Source organism: Amphiura filiformis, chromosome 20, assembly GCF_039555335.1.
Source record: "Amphiura filiformis chromosome 20, Afil_fr2py, whole genome shotgun sequence".
Classification (NCBI taxonomy): Eukaryota; Metazoa; Echinodermata; class Ophiuroidea; order Amphilepidida; family Amphiuridae; genus Amphiura; species Amphiura filiformis.
In genome coordinates this window covers 3,490,162-3,503,423 of record NC_092647.1, presented here as the reverse complement: position 1 = coordinate 3,503,423, position 13,262 = coordinate 3,490,162, and the positions used below count along the sequence as shown (strand labels likewise).

The window sequence follows — 13,262 nt, the reverse complement described above, 5'->3', positions numbered from 1 at the left end:
ATAAATCTGAAAGTTAAGAGTACAAAAGGTTGTTTACGTTACAGTTAGAACCAATAAGCTCTGATATTCAACTTTTCACACATTCATAAAGTAGAGGCCTTACTTAGCTCTTATGTTTTCAGTGTCAACTTTTGGACAGGCAGTTTTGGTGAAAATGACAGGCATTTGTCAAATCTTAGCTAAGACCCTGTCTATCATGCTAAAAGGTGTCAAAATCTGAATTTTGATGACTTGTATGATCTTCCCGATCTTAATGGGAAAATCACTGAATAGGCCTAGCCAGTAGTGTAGTGTAGACACCTAACATGGGGACGGGAGAAGCGGGAAAATGGGGACGAGAAGGAGGGGAGAAAAGAGAGAAAGATGGGTAAGGAGAAGGAAATAGGGATGATACTGATGTTTGCCCCCCCTGGACTGCCAATGCTGGCTATGCACCTGGGCTTAGCCTAAGTCTAGCGTAAATAGCAAACTTTGTGCCACTGACAAATATCAACTATTGTTAAAAGGGTTGATGAATGTGAAAAGTTACAACACCAAAGAAAATATAGGCCAACCGTCCATTAACCCTGAGAACCAAGGGAGAACAGTGCCAGTGCATTGATTGGTTACCCCATGCTAAATAAGAAATAAATAAATAAATAAACCCCAACACTGAACACTGCTTTTTGCTATCGCAAGTTAAAGAAGAAACAAAAAAGGAGAAAGGATGAGCAAAGAAGTCACTTGGTACCCCTGGTATTCAAATCTTAGACCCCTCACGTGCCAAGCGCACAAATGTACACACATATACGCTGGCAAAGTTACGTAATAATCGGATTAACTATCATAGCAATAGGTGAAAACAATTTTTGAACACATCACCGTGCACTACAAGCAGGTTGCAATCATCACCTGTGTATGTCTGCAATCATAGATTGAATACAATACTGCTCTTTTCAAAGATACTAATCTTACAGGTGCGCGTGATCAGCATGATATCATGGTTCAATGCAGAGGCACCGCATGAACGTATCAGTGCAGCGCGGTATATTCAAAAATTGTTTTCACCTATTGCTATGGTAGTTAATCCGATTATTATATCACTTCACCAGCGTACTAAAGAACTGTGTTGTGATAGATGCATATGATGTATGAAAACCTCCCTTGTACTGACACTTGTGTATACGTTCTACGTAGGCCCATAGCCAGATGGGGGTGCGGTTTTTTTTCCAAATGCAGACCTTTTCAAGAGAAATCTTCATTCTGGCCAAAAGTAGACCTTTAACCCCTCTGCATTTAATTTTTCAGATCCTATTTTTTAACAAATTTCACAGAAAGTTCATGATTTGGGGTATTTTTATCAAAATTTTTGACATTTTTGGTCACATTTTGCTATTTATTACAGACAAAGCAGACTTTTTGCAGATTTATGGGGGTATCACCCTACCACACCCCCTGGCTATGGGTCTGGCTCTACATGATTAGGTCAGTGTGATTTGATACTGCAACCAGTGAAATATAGATACATGTCACCTCCAAACTCAAAGTGAAAAAAAGTATAATAAGGTCACATTAAAATAAAGTTTGTCTCCAAGCTCCTCTTCGATATAACTTTCACAAATCGTGAATAAGCCCTCAAAAATGGTATAGTTACCTGTCAGAGAAGACCTCTTACCCTTCCCAGAATCCTTTGAAACATGAAGCATCACCTCAGTACAGCAAAAAAACACTCCTATCTATTACTTTATACACTTCCCTTTGTTTTCATGTCAAGAATAGTCTCGCTAAACATGGATCGATATAGTCAAGAAATAAACATATTTTGCAAGATCTGGGTGTGCTCTGTTCATGACGTACTTTTTGTCACTATCTAGCGAATCAGTACAGCAAATCAGTACAGAAAATTGAAAGGGAAGAAATGCATTGTGGGAAGTGTATGCTATCTTCTCTGGTTACCTGTCCTTCACCGCAAATCCGATTGATAATGAACGCCAAAAATGCACGAAATTAAATATTACCAAATTTCCAACTGTCTAAATCCCTTCTAATTCATTTGAAAAAGAAAAATATGTAATCATGATTTCACAGAGCCATGCCACTTCTATTCATTGTCATTGGCCTTTTAATCAATAAGAAATGACAATAGAATGCTATAGAAATACCGCACAATAAGTTAAGGCCTGTAATATGGCACCGCAATCTATTCAGTCACATCAATTTCATTATCTGAAATTTGGTGTGATTAGTGTCAAATCATAGAAATTCTTATTACCGATCAATCACTGACAAAAACTAAAGGAATACATTTTTTTTTAAATAATAGATTAAGATTATATGAGATCATACAGCAAAATTACTGATTGCTTTATACAGGTAAAGGAAAGAAAACTGCAAAAATTGAAAACATTTCACAATTTTTTGACTTGCACCATTTTAGATTGAATCAACATTATAATTATCTTACTCTCTAAATGTAAGAGTGAATTTCCACTCTTTCAAGGAGTTGAACGAAGGACAACCTGTGTTTTAGTGGAAAACACTCGAAAATGAAAGAAAGTACATTTTCTTTGGGCAATATTCACTCTTTTGAGACTTTTAGAGTGAAATTTTTCCACTCAAAAAGGGGTTGTCCTCAATTTCGCTCTTTTTTTCCACTCTTTCCACTCAGTGTATTTTGGAGAGTACCATCAGGGGCGGATTTAGCATCAGACATATCGATTGCATTTTGAATACAAGGAATGTCCTTCTGATATCAAATAATTTTGGTTTTTTGAAATTCGCGATATAATACACATTTTATGGCAAATGATTAACATTTGATATTTTTGATATTTAACAGTCTTTTAAAAGTAAACTTTATAAATCTAATGATATGTACTGAAAGTTTATGTAGCTGGGATGAAAATCTGACAATCAAATGAAAATTTTGACCTTCCATATTGCAGATATACATTTTTTTCCAAAAAAAGACCTAAATTTGTTACGTGTTTTTGGGAAAAACATCTTTACCTTCAATATCGGAAAGACATTCCTCGTATTCAAAATGCAATTCGATATGTCTGATGTGCTCTCTGCTCAGGTCCCACAAAAAATATGTGAAAATGTCGCTATCCGAGCCCTTAAGTTAGAAATATGTTTAAGCTTACCTGTATAGTGTCTTCCTATTAATAGCACACTGGTGTCTAGTATATAGCTTGGTTAAAAAATATCAAAACAATGCAAACTATGCTTTAACCAAACACACGCCTACAGCATGTAGACTATACCAACTCAAGTCGGAGCAATTTACAAATTCCTTCGCAGTTCTGAACTCGGCTCCATGGCAAACAGTCCACAATACCACCACCTTCAGTATGTGTCTCTTCTTTTCCAAATTTACATCCATTTCTAACTTTATTATTCCTTGAATAATCCAGTCTGACTTTGATCGTGCCGCTCAGACCTGCAATTAATCAAAATTTGTATGAAAAGGTTAACAATGGTCTTCTCTACGAAGAATAGAAGAGTCATTGAATGAAATAAAGGAATTACTTTTTAAAGTGCAGTCACCCATGTAATGAATGATGAGCAGAACGTGTTGGAAGGATTGTACCGACTGCGTGGAATTTTGCACCAGTGAGCGAAATTGATTTTAATTGTGATAAATGATTAATTAGGTCTATATTTAAAGTTATGTCTAGTTTGCACTATTAAGTCACTAGGAACCACAACATGCTCATCTATCAGGGTGCACTTCTTTAACCCCAATACATTTGTACATTCACTGAATGACCTTTCAAAATTTGGGAACAAAAACTCATACTCTGTAACTTGAGGTCAAATTTTGCCCTATTATACATTGTAAGTTTAATTGAGGTTATTGAACTATGCCCCCCGACTATGCCATTGGGATGAGGCCATTGTGGTACACTCTCAAGTGAAGAATGCAAGGGTCACTCAACTCACAGTGCTCAACTCAACTTCATGTTATTCTGGTTTGAACCACAAGTTATGGTTTTCATTTATTTACTAATTGGCATAAGATTGACAGTTACCGTTGGTTACAATAGAATTACATAAAAGAACAAATTTAGGATAGAATTAGGTAACATGGACATGTTGAAGGGGGAAATTATATAAACTAGATGGACCGCGGTTCTCGGATGTCGCGGTTTTCGACGCATAGCGTCGACCGTGATGCCTCCACCAAAGGAAGTGATGTGGCACTCACAAGTTGATACAAAGCTTCAAGCCTAAAAGAAGAAACTGAATTTGACCTTAGATGACCCCAAAATGACCACCCAAAAATTTGGCTCTAAATGTTGACTCTACCTACCAAGTTTCATGCCCATATAGTAGTTTTTACTAATTTGACCTCAAATGACCCCTGGATGACCTCGGATGACCCCAAAATGACCTTCCAAAAATTTGGCTTTGAATATTGACTGTTCCCACCAAATTTCATGCCTATACAACAGTTTTTACTAATTTGACCTCAGGTGACCCCTGGGTGACCCTGGATGACCCCAAAATGACCTTCCAAAAATTAGGCTCTGAATGTTGAACGTACCCTCCAAGTTTCATGCCCATACAAGTTTTTACTAATTTGACCTCATATGACCCATGGGTGACCCCAGATGACCCCAAAATGACCTTCCAAAAATTTGGCTCTAAATGTTGACTGTACCTACCAAGTTTCATGGCCATATGACTATTTTTGCTAATTTGACCTCAGATGACCCCTGCATGACCTCAGGAGACCTTGACCCACTAACCAATACAAACTTGACCTCAAATGACCCCTGGATGACCTCGGATGACCCCAAAATGACCTTCCAAAAATTTGGCTCTGAATATTGACTGTACCCACCAAATTTCATGCCCATACAACAGTTTTTACTAATTTGACCTCAGATGACCCCTGGGTGACCCTGGATGACCCCAAAATGACCTTCCAAAAATTAGGCTCTGAATGTTGAATGTACCCTCCAAGTTTCATGGCCATATGACTATTTTTGCTAATTTGACCTCAGATGACCCCTGCATGACCTCAGGAGACCTTGACCCACTAACCAATACAAACTTGTTCTGTCTGGGGTCAAGATGCACCCACCCACCAAGTTTGAGGAACGTATGCGACCCCTAGTCTCCGAGAAAAGAGGTAAATAAGGAAAATGGGCCCTCTGACCTCAAATGACCTTTTACCTCAGTATATGACCTTGAACCTCACCCAAAAAAAAAATAGCCAGAGTTTTTGACCATGACCCACCTATCCTGAAAATCTGAAGTCAATCCGCCCATCCATGCCCGAGATATCGCATCCGGACGGAAGGACGGATGGACGGAAGGACGGACATTGCAAAAACAGTATGCCTCGCGGTGGAGGCATAAAAAATGACTTAATACTTATAGATTGACTAATATTATGGCATGGGAATTAACAAATTAAAGGGGAACTGTAACAAAAAAGAGGACATACACCTGAATTTACAAATGATAATAAAAAGAACACAAAATATTCACTGAAAACAAAGAACATGGGTAAAACACATTTCTCTTGCATTTGATCATCTTCTACTCTTCCCTAGAAAAATCATTATAATACCAAATCTACACACCATGGAATTCACCATATCACGTCCAAGTTCACATTGGGCGAAACATTCCTTTTTTAAAGGAATTTTTATTTTCATTTGAAAAGCTATACTTCCACTCCACTTGAATAAATTTTGATTGGCCATGAGTAGTAGCATTCCAGACAAAATTGCATAACATCCACCACTGATTCACTCAGGCCCCCGTGCACTTGAGGGTGGGGGTACGGTTGCACCCCCACCCCCCAAACTGGCAAAAGTATACAAAAAGTCCCAAAAATTACAATTTGCGAGCATCAAAAAATGTCAAAATTTTGGGAAGAAAGTCCACTTTTCACAAAATCGCCCCCCTTGGAAAAAAGTCCACTTTTCAAAATCAGCACCCCCCCCAAAAAAAATCCTGCGTACGGTCCTGGATTCACTACCAAATTGACTTCACCTGGACAATTTTGAAATTTGAATACTATGGGCCCAATTGAGAATAATTATGGAAGAAGGCCAAAAGAAAGATGCATGTCACAAATTGTTTGTCCAGGTATTTCAAGCTAGGGGGAAACATACACCCTGTCTAAATTATTTATTACCCATAGGAGCATCATCATCAATGATCATCATCAGATGATGATTCAGACTGGCATCGAACCTGAGCAATCTGCACTCCCCCTCACACCCCACCAGGGACCTGCTATAAGAAACATTAAACATAGCTACATAGGAAGCTGACATTACTCGTGCATGAATTTTAACTTTATACAGATTCCACATTAGCCAATTTTGATTACCATGCAGCTAATAACATGGACAATTTGCAGTTTAAATTTAACCCTCTGCAGACGACAGGTTTAAAAAAATTTAAAAATTCAAAAAATTCACAATTGTACATTTCCATTACCATAATAATGGAATCAGCATGAAAAATGCATCAAAATGAGTACAAACAAGCCAAGTATTGGTTCAGTGGTTCTTGACATAGCTCTTGATATTTTGAGAAAATATCTCTATTAAAACTTGGAATCTTGATGTTGAAGCCAATGGCTAGCATGCAGAGCATAGGCCTATATTAGTGAATACAACACTTACATTAATTTCACAGTCAATATACGTACAATCAAGGTACTGCAGCAGTGTCCTTTGTTAACAGTTTCCAGAGGGAGGCTGGTTGCCGACCTGTAAAGCTGCAGTTCTTGAGAAAAGAGTCAAAGGCCTATGCTTCACCCTAACCCTATAAACCTATAACCTAAGTACTAAAAACCCTAAACATAACCCAGACTCTGCTCTGACCCTAACCATATAGCCTAACAATCCCTAACCCATGGCGCCGCTACTGACCCTAACCCTAACCTATAACCTAAGTACTAACCCTAAACATAACCCTGATTCTATTCCTGACTCTGACCCTAACCATATAGCCTAACCCTGTCCCTAAAGATAATCCTAACCTTATCCCTAACCCTAATCCTGACCTAAAATGCCCTAAACCCTAAGTTAAACCCTTTTCAGACATATGACCCTTCAGACTAAATCCAATGTATAGGCCTACTCCACTTCGCTACTTTGTGAGAAGCTGTGATGAAAAAATTAATTCGCAGCTTCGCGCGCGAAGGCATTTATGTATACTTCATCAAAATATCGCCGAGTATCGCAAAGAATTGTTGCCCGCTCTGTGCTTTCATATAGAAACTTCGCTGGCCTACCCCCCAAAAGTTGAGCCAAATCCAACTCTCGCGAAGCGATGAAACCTGCTCCGCAAAGGAAATTCCTCTGGGAAGTCGTAAAATTTCAGCTCAAATTACTTCGCAGCCTGCGAAATCGCGGTCGCGAAGTGGAGTATACATCGGACTTGCCATTTTGTTGTACATTTGCAATCTTCACCAATGTGGTAACTGACTTCAAAATTAACATATCAGGAAGAGCCTGGGAAGAGGGACAAGTACCAGATCTTGTTAGTTCTTATTCTCTGGGAACAAGGAACTCAAAAGCAAGGACATCAAATTCAGAAACCATGCTCAACACACGTATGTCGTATGCTCTAGCAGACAATGCAAAGATAAGCATGAATGCACACTTTACTTATTTTATGAAAAAGCACAACTTACTATTCTCATATGAAACAATTAATGATTATTGATTCATGGAGCATTTCACAATTTTTGTACGAAATATCTTTGAATGTGGCTTACGTAAGTTGTATATAAATCTGTTTTTAATAAAAATGGCTATCATCCAAAAGTGGGGCGGCCAAGGCATCCCCGGCCGGCCTGCTTGCTACGGCCCTGACCACTGAAACATGTTGACCAATGCAAAACGTAGCGAGCAGAGCTGTCACGGATTACAGCCGGGGTCCGGGAATACTAGTAACCCCCAATATTTTGATGTGGGATGGTCCATACAATCTTCCACCCCCAAAAAAAATTGATAGGGGATAGTCCCAGGCATGGAAAAATGTTTATTTCCTGGCAAGAGAGATAAATTTCCCTCCAACTTAGCAGAATTTCCCACTATGTATTTCTTTATCCAGAAAAGCAAAATTTCCCTCCAAATGCCCAAATTTCCCGGCAAGGAGATTGCTGCCATATTGCTATTTTTAACAGGCCTGCATTCCCCCAATGTTACTGATGCCTGTATGTGAGTTTCTGACCAAATTAACCTCAGTACCATTTTAGCCTAAAAAGTGCCAATTTTTGCATGCTTCATGCACATTAATTCTGCACTTTGAACAAATTTATTCCCCTTTTGGGTAACTCCTTCATGTAGTTATACACAAAGTTAGGGTTAGGGTTAGGATTAGCTTACACAAAATAATTACATGAAGGATCGACCCCCTTTTGCATCATCATTTCACTAGTTGAGCTTCTATATGCTAAAAAAAGTTGTGCACTTTGTGCGCATTTGTACCATAAACTTATTCAGTCGCCAAAAGATACTGCATTCACTACAAGAAATTTTACCCAACCCCATCCCCTGAATGTCAAAAAGAAATGTTCACCTTGAACTATGAACTTGAGATTATAATCTGATCTACTGGCCCACTGATGAACTATTTTTATATATCTGTCTCTCCAAGACTAAATAGACAAACAAAAACAAATACGACCCTCAAATTCCTGATTCTAAGATTTGTTTGGCCCTTTGTGGCCTGCCCACAGATGTAATTGAGAATATCTTATCTATGCACTTCCCCAGGTTATGTGAACCATTTGTTAATACAGACCACATTTCCAAAATATTTTGATCATCTCTACTTGCGATACGATCTGATTCATCACGCCAATGTCGAAAATGTTGAAATTAGAAAGTTAAAAAAACTAACAATTAAACAGCAGCGTGGATACTGATATTGGACTTTTGTCATTTTTTGACATTTGCTTTTAAGTTACCCTTTTCAGAGTCTTGCAGCGACATTAGGCTTGCGACACCATCACAGCATCTTCATTCAGCATAGTGATCATGTGATCGCAGGACTGTAAACATCACTGTGCTGAATGAAGAGGCTGTGATGGTGTCGCAAGCTACGTCGCCCACTCGCTGCTAATCAAGAGTCTGAAAAAAGGTTAACTTTTTAAGCAAAAAACAATTCATTATTATTATATAATCTGATCAGCTCGTAATAGGCGGGACTCATAACATCATGGATCAACTATGGCATACACACAGCTGAATTCAGCATCTATGAAAACTGCATTTTACAAATTGTGTGACGGATGCGCACTTTTGTGAATTATGCATGCATAATTTGTGACTTTATTGACTTGTGCAGTAACAAAAACCGAATAATTCTCACCTATTATGAGCTGATCAGAACCCACAGGCCTCAGCACACTTAACAGGAATTGCTGACCACTATATATACCATTTAGCATCATTCAGGAATCTAGGTAGCCAGTCTGTGGCCCTCACAGACTTAACGAGCGTGTAGCGCAAGAATCCGAGCGCGTAGCGCGAGGCGTTCAACCGAAGCACTTTAGCGCGAGGAACGCAACCTCTCTGGATAGTATATAAAAGCAACAGAGCCCGAAAGTAGTGCTAGGATCTAGCAGGCTGCAGTCCTAAATAGGTGCATACCCTAGTCAGCCTACATTTATAGAATAACCATCACAGCCAGGATCAGCTCCATAAGTTCTTATACAGGTATTATCCAAGACATGCTCCTTGTCCAAGGGAATTGCAAACTCAATTATATATATCATGCAAACAACTTGGTAACAACAGGGCTCAAACTTGCATCAGCACCCACCAATGCAATAAAGTCTAACACTTTAATTAATATAAATTGAGGTGACTTTTGACTTAATCACAAATTAGTTGATTTCCTAGTGGCATAACATCAGAGCCAAGCCTGTACAAGAGATCGTTGCAAAACGATACTTCAATGGTAACTCAATTTTCAAAATTACTGACATTTGCCCGAGTAGGTCAGGTAATAACACATTGTGTCTCCTAACCGATGTTTACTTTAATTTCATACCCAATGTTACCAATTACAAAGTAGCCGCAATATTGGACATGCACGTCCCCTACCCAAATCACCTGTAGGCATAGGTGTTTTAAACAATACATGCCACTATCGTTTCTGATTAACAAGCAGATGCAGCGTGACTTGAGTGCCTCACACGCAGGGCCATCGGCTAGGTCTTATTGTAACAGTGATACATGTTGGTGATGTGCTTCCTCGCAGGGGTGGTTAGTCGGCTAGGCCTTCAGTGCAACAGAGTCAAGTCTATTGCCTGGGGACTTTCCTGTCTACATGTTCAGCATGGGTGCCAATCTACCTAGCAAGGAAATTAACAACAACTTTCAGGGTCCGATCAAAGGGACACCTTTCAGCGAAGTTGTTGAAAAAAATCTTCATTAAAATCAAGTAAGACTATTACAGGTAAATTAAGTATCAAACACTCGGAATGCTAGTGGCTCCGCGATAAAAACAAGGGCTGTAAAGAAAAAACAGGCATGCACCTTACATTGTGTACACGCTTAGTACGCTACATGGGCGCAAAAGGTACTTTGATTTTGGGCAAGAATTACTTAATTTACCTGTGGTATTTGAAAACTTGTCAAATGACAGACTTTATGGATATGCACAAGAGTATTAATCTGAAGATTCAACTGAAATTTTAACTCATGATGGCCATCGCTGAACAGAGACGGGGGCCGATACAAGCTACCTAGAGTGTACAACCCGATTTTGACCTCTGAATTGGGTTGCCAGTCTGCTGATGAAAGTCGAAGTTTCGACTGAAAATTCCAGGTAGTACGCAAATTTTTGTGTTGTGATCAAAGGTTTAAACCTCTAAATTATGTTTACTACCAACACAGATGAACTTTCATTCTAAGATTATGATTCTTATATTAATCTGAAGATTCAACTGAAATTTTAACCCTCCCCACTCGGGTGTCGCCTGCAGACGACAAGTTCCAAATTTTCTTTAAAAATTCAAAAATTTTCAGAATTGTAAATTTTGTATGTATAATTGCTGATTTGAAATTGGCATAACTAATCTGCAAAACTATGACATTAAAAATCAAATTTTTTTGTGTCAATTTGTTAATTTGGTTAATTTTTATTGAGGCTGAAAAATCTGCTGCAGTAGTTCTGACGGGCAGTACTATACTATGATCAGCTCTTAATAGGCGGGAATTATTCGGTTTTTGTTACTGCGCGAGTCAATAAAGTTCCAACTTACGCGCGCGTAAATTCACAAAAGCATGCGTCATTCAAGCAAAACGTAAAGCGCAGTTCGCGTAGGTGCTGCGCCTAGCTGTGTGTATGCCATTCTGTATCAATCCACGATGTTATGAGTCCCGCCTATTACGAGCTGATCAGAGTATACTGTATTAACAATGAGGCAACTTTGTACAACCACTTTGTACATTACCTCATACCGTAAAACCCCATCTACAATCATATATAGTGTTTTTTATAAAAGCTTAATTAATTCGAAGCAAGCGTTAATATACCAATAGATCGGTCTTAAAATAATACTTGTTTGTATATGCTTGGATCCGTAATTTATTTGCTCAAACTCCATAATGGCGACTGGATTAATGTAGCTTTCATCAGAAGCACACTATATGCTTGTAGACGGGGTTTTACGGTATTCAATGTTGTACTACAGTACTACACAATATCTCAATTAACATGATTAACCAAGTATTCCAAACCACTATAATCAAGTGGCATTGTCTCAATAATTGGTAATAACTATAGGATACACGCTTGACTTAATTTGATTGCTTGTTATGACAAATCTTGATTAGTTTCAATTAACTTCATAATCAAATTCCTCGCCTCAATTATTAGACTTTTCCTTGACTTCACTGAAGAGGTTCAGAGGATGGTTTAAGGAAGCCCCATCATGCACTGTAAAAGTGTTATCACTAGAGTTTCAACTACCACTTTACTTTTCAAATCCCATTGAACTCTGTGCAAAAGATGTTGTTTTAGAATTGCCCGTGTGTCATTATTACTTGGTCGATTTCAGATTTAAAGTGATGTATGCATGAAGGATAATTCACACCTTCTGTAGATAATATAAAATGTGAAATCGACCAACCTTTTGAAGGTCTTTTTATTGTAAATATATCTGTCCAAATTCAAATTTAACCATGCACGTGTGTATGCAGTGGGCGGGCAGCGGTGTCATGTTCACTCACACAGCTGTGCTAACCGCAAGACTTGCTGGGAAGTGCTTAAATCATCCTCTGGAAGAGGTTGTATTATGTGTGTGTAAAGAAAAGTAAGAGCTCATGTTTTTCTTCAAGTTGAAGTCTTGAACTTGAAGAAAAACATGAGATCTTTTTATGAAGTTATAGGTCTAGATTTTTAGGCCTACGATTTTGGGCAGTTTCTCAACTAGACAGATTGACACGCAATATGGACCGCAATGGCCTCATCCCAATGGCATAGTTTAATAATCTCAAATAACAATCATAGCACAAAATTTGACCTCAAGTTGCAGAGTATGAGTTTCTGTACCAAAATTTTCATTCAAGGTCATTCAATGTACAAATGTATAGAAGTTAAAGAACTGTGCCCTGATATGTGAGCATGTTGTGGATGCTAGTGACTGTTAACTTTCAAATCGGTACTTTGAATGTTTATGCATGCACATTTTTGCGACTTTCATTTTATAATTTAATAAGGCGCCCCCTAAAAATGACTCACTTAAGGGATCTGGAATGAGCGTTTTAAGCGTTTCGACAGTATTTTTTGTGGGACATGAGAGCACATCAGACATATCGAATTGCATTCTGAATACGAAGAATGTCTTTCTGATATCAAATAATTTTCATTTTTGAAATTCACGATATAATACAAATTTTATGACAAATCATTAAAATTTGATATTTTTCACATTTTTGATATATAACAGTCCTCGAAGTAAATTTTATAAATCTAATGATATATTCTTAAAGTTTATGTAGCTGGGAGGAAAAGCCGACGATCAATTGAAAATTTTGAACTTTCATATTGAAGATATGGATTTTTTTCCCAAAAAGACCTAATTTTTGTTGGTGTTTTGGGAAAAAAATCCATATCTTCAATCTGAAAAGGTCAAAATTTTCAATTGATCGTCGGCTTTTCATCCCACCTACATACACTTTAAGTATAAATCATCAGATTTATCAATTTTACTTCGAGTACTGTTAAATATCAAAAATATCAATTTTTAATGATTTGCCATAAAATGCGAATTTCAAAAATCAAAATTA

General features: G+C 38.0%; 1 protein-coding gene across 1 annotated transcript in view; it reads right to left on the bottom strand.

Annotated features, from left to right (window-relative positions):
• Window positions 1–3,404, bottom strand: part of LOC140142592 (divergent protein kinase domain 2A-like) — a 67,794-nt gene extending 64,390 nt beyond the window's left edge. The window contains exon 1 of the mRNA XM_072164589.1: window positions 3,126–3,404. The gene's annotated coding sequence lies outside the window, so the exon portion shown is untranslated. The remainder of the gene's footprint in view (window positions 1–3,125) is intronic.
• Window positions 3,405–13,262: the final 9,858 nt, after the last annotated feature.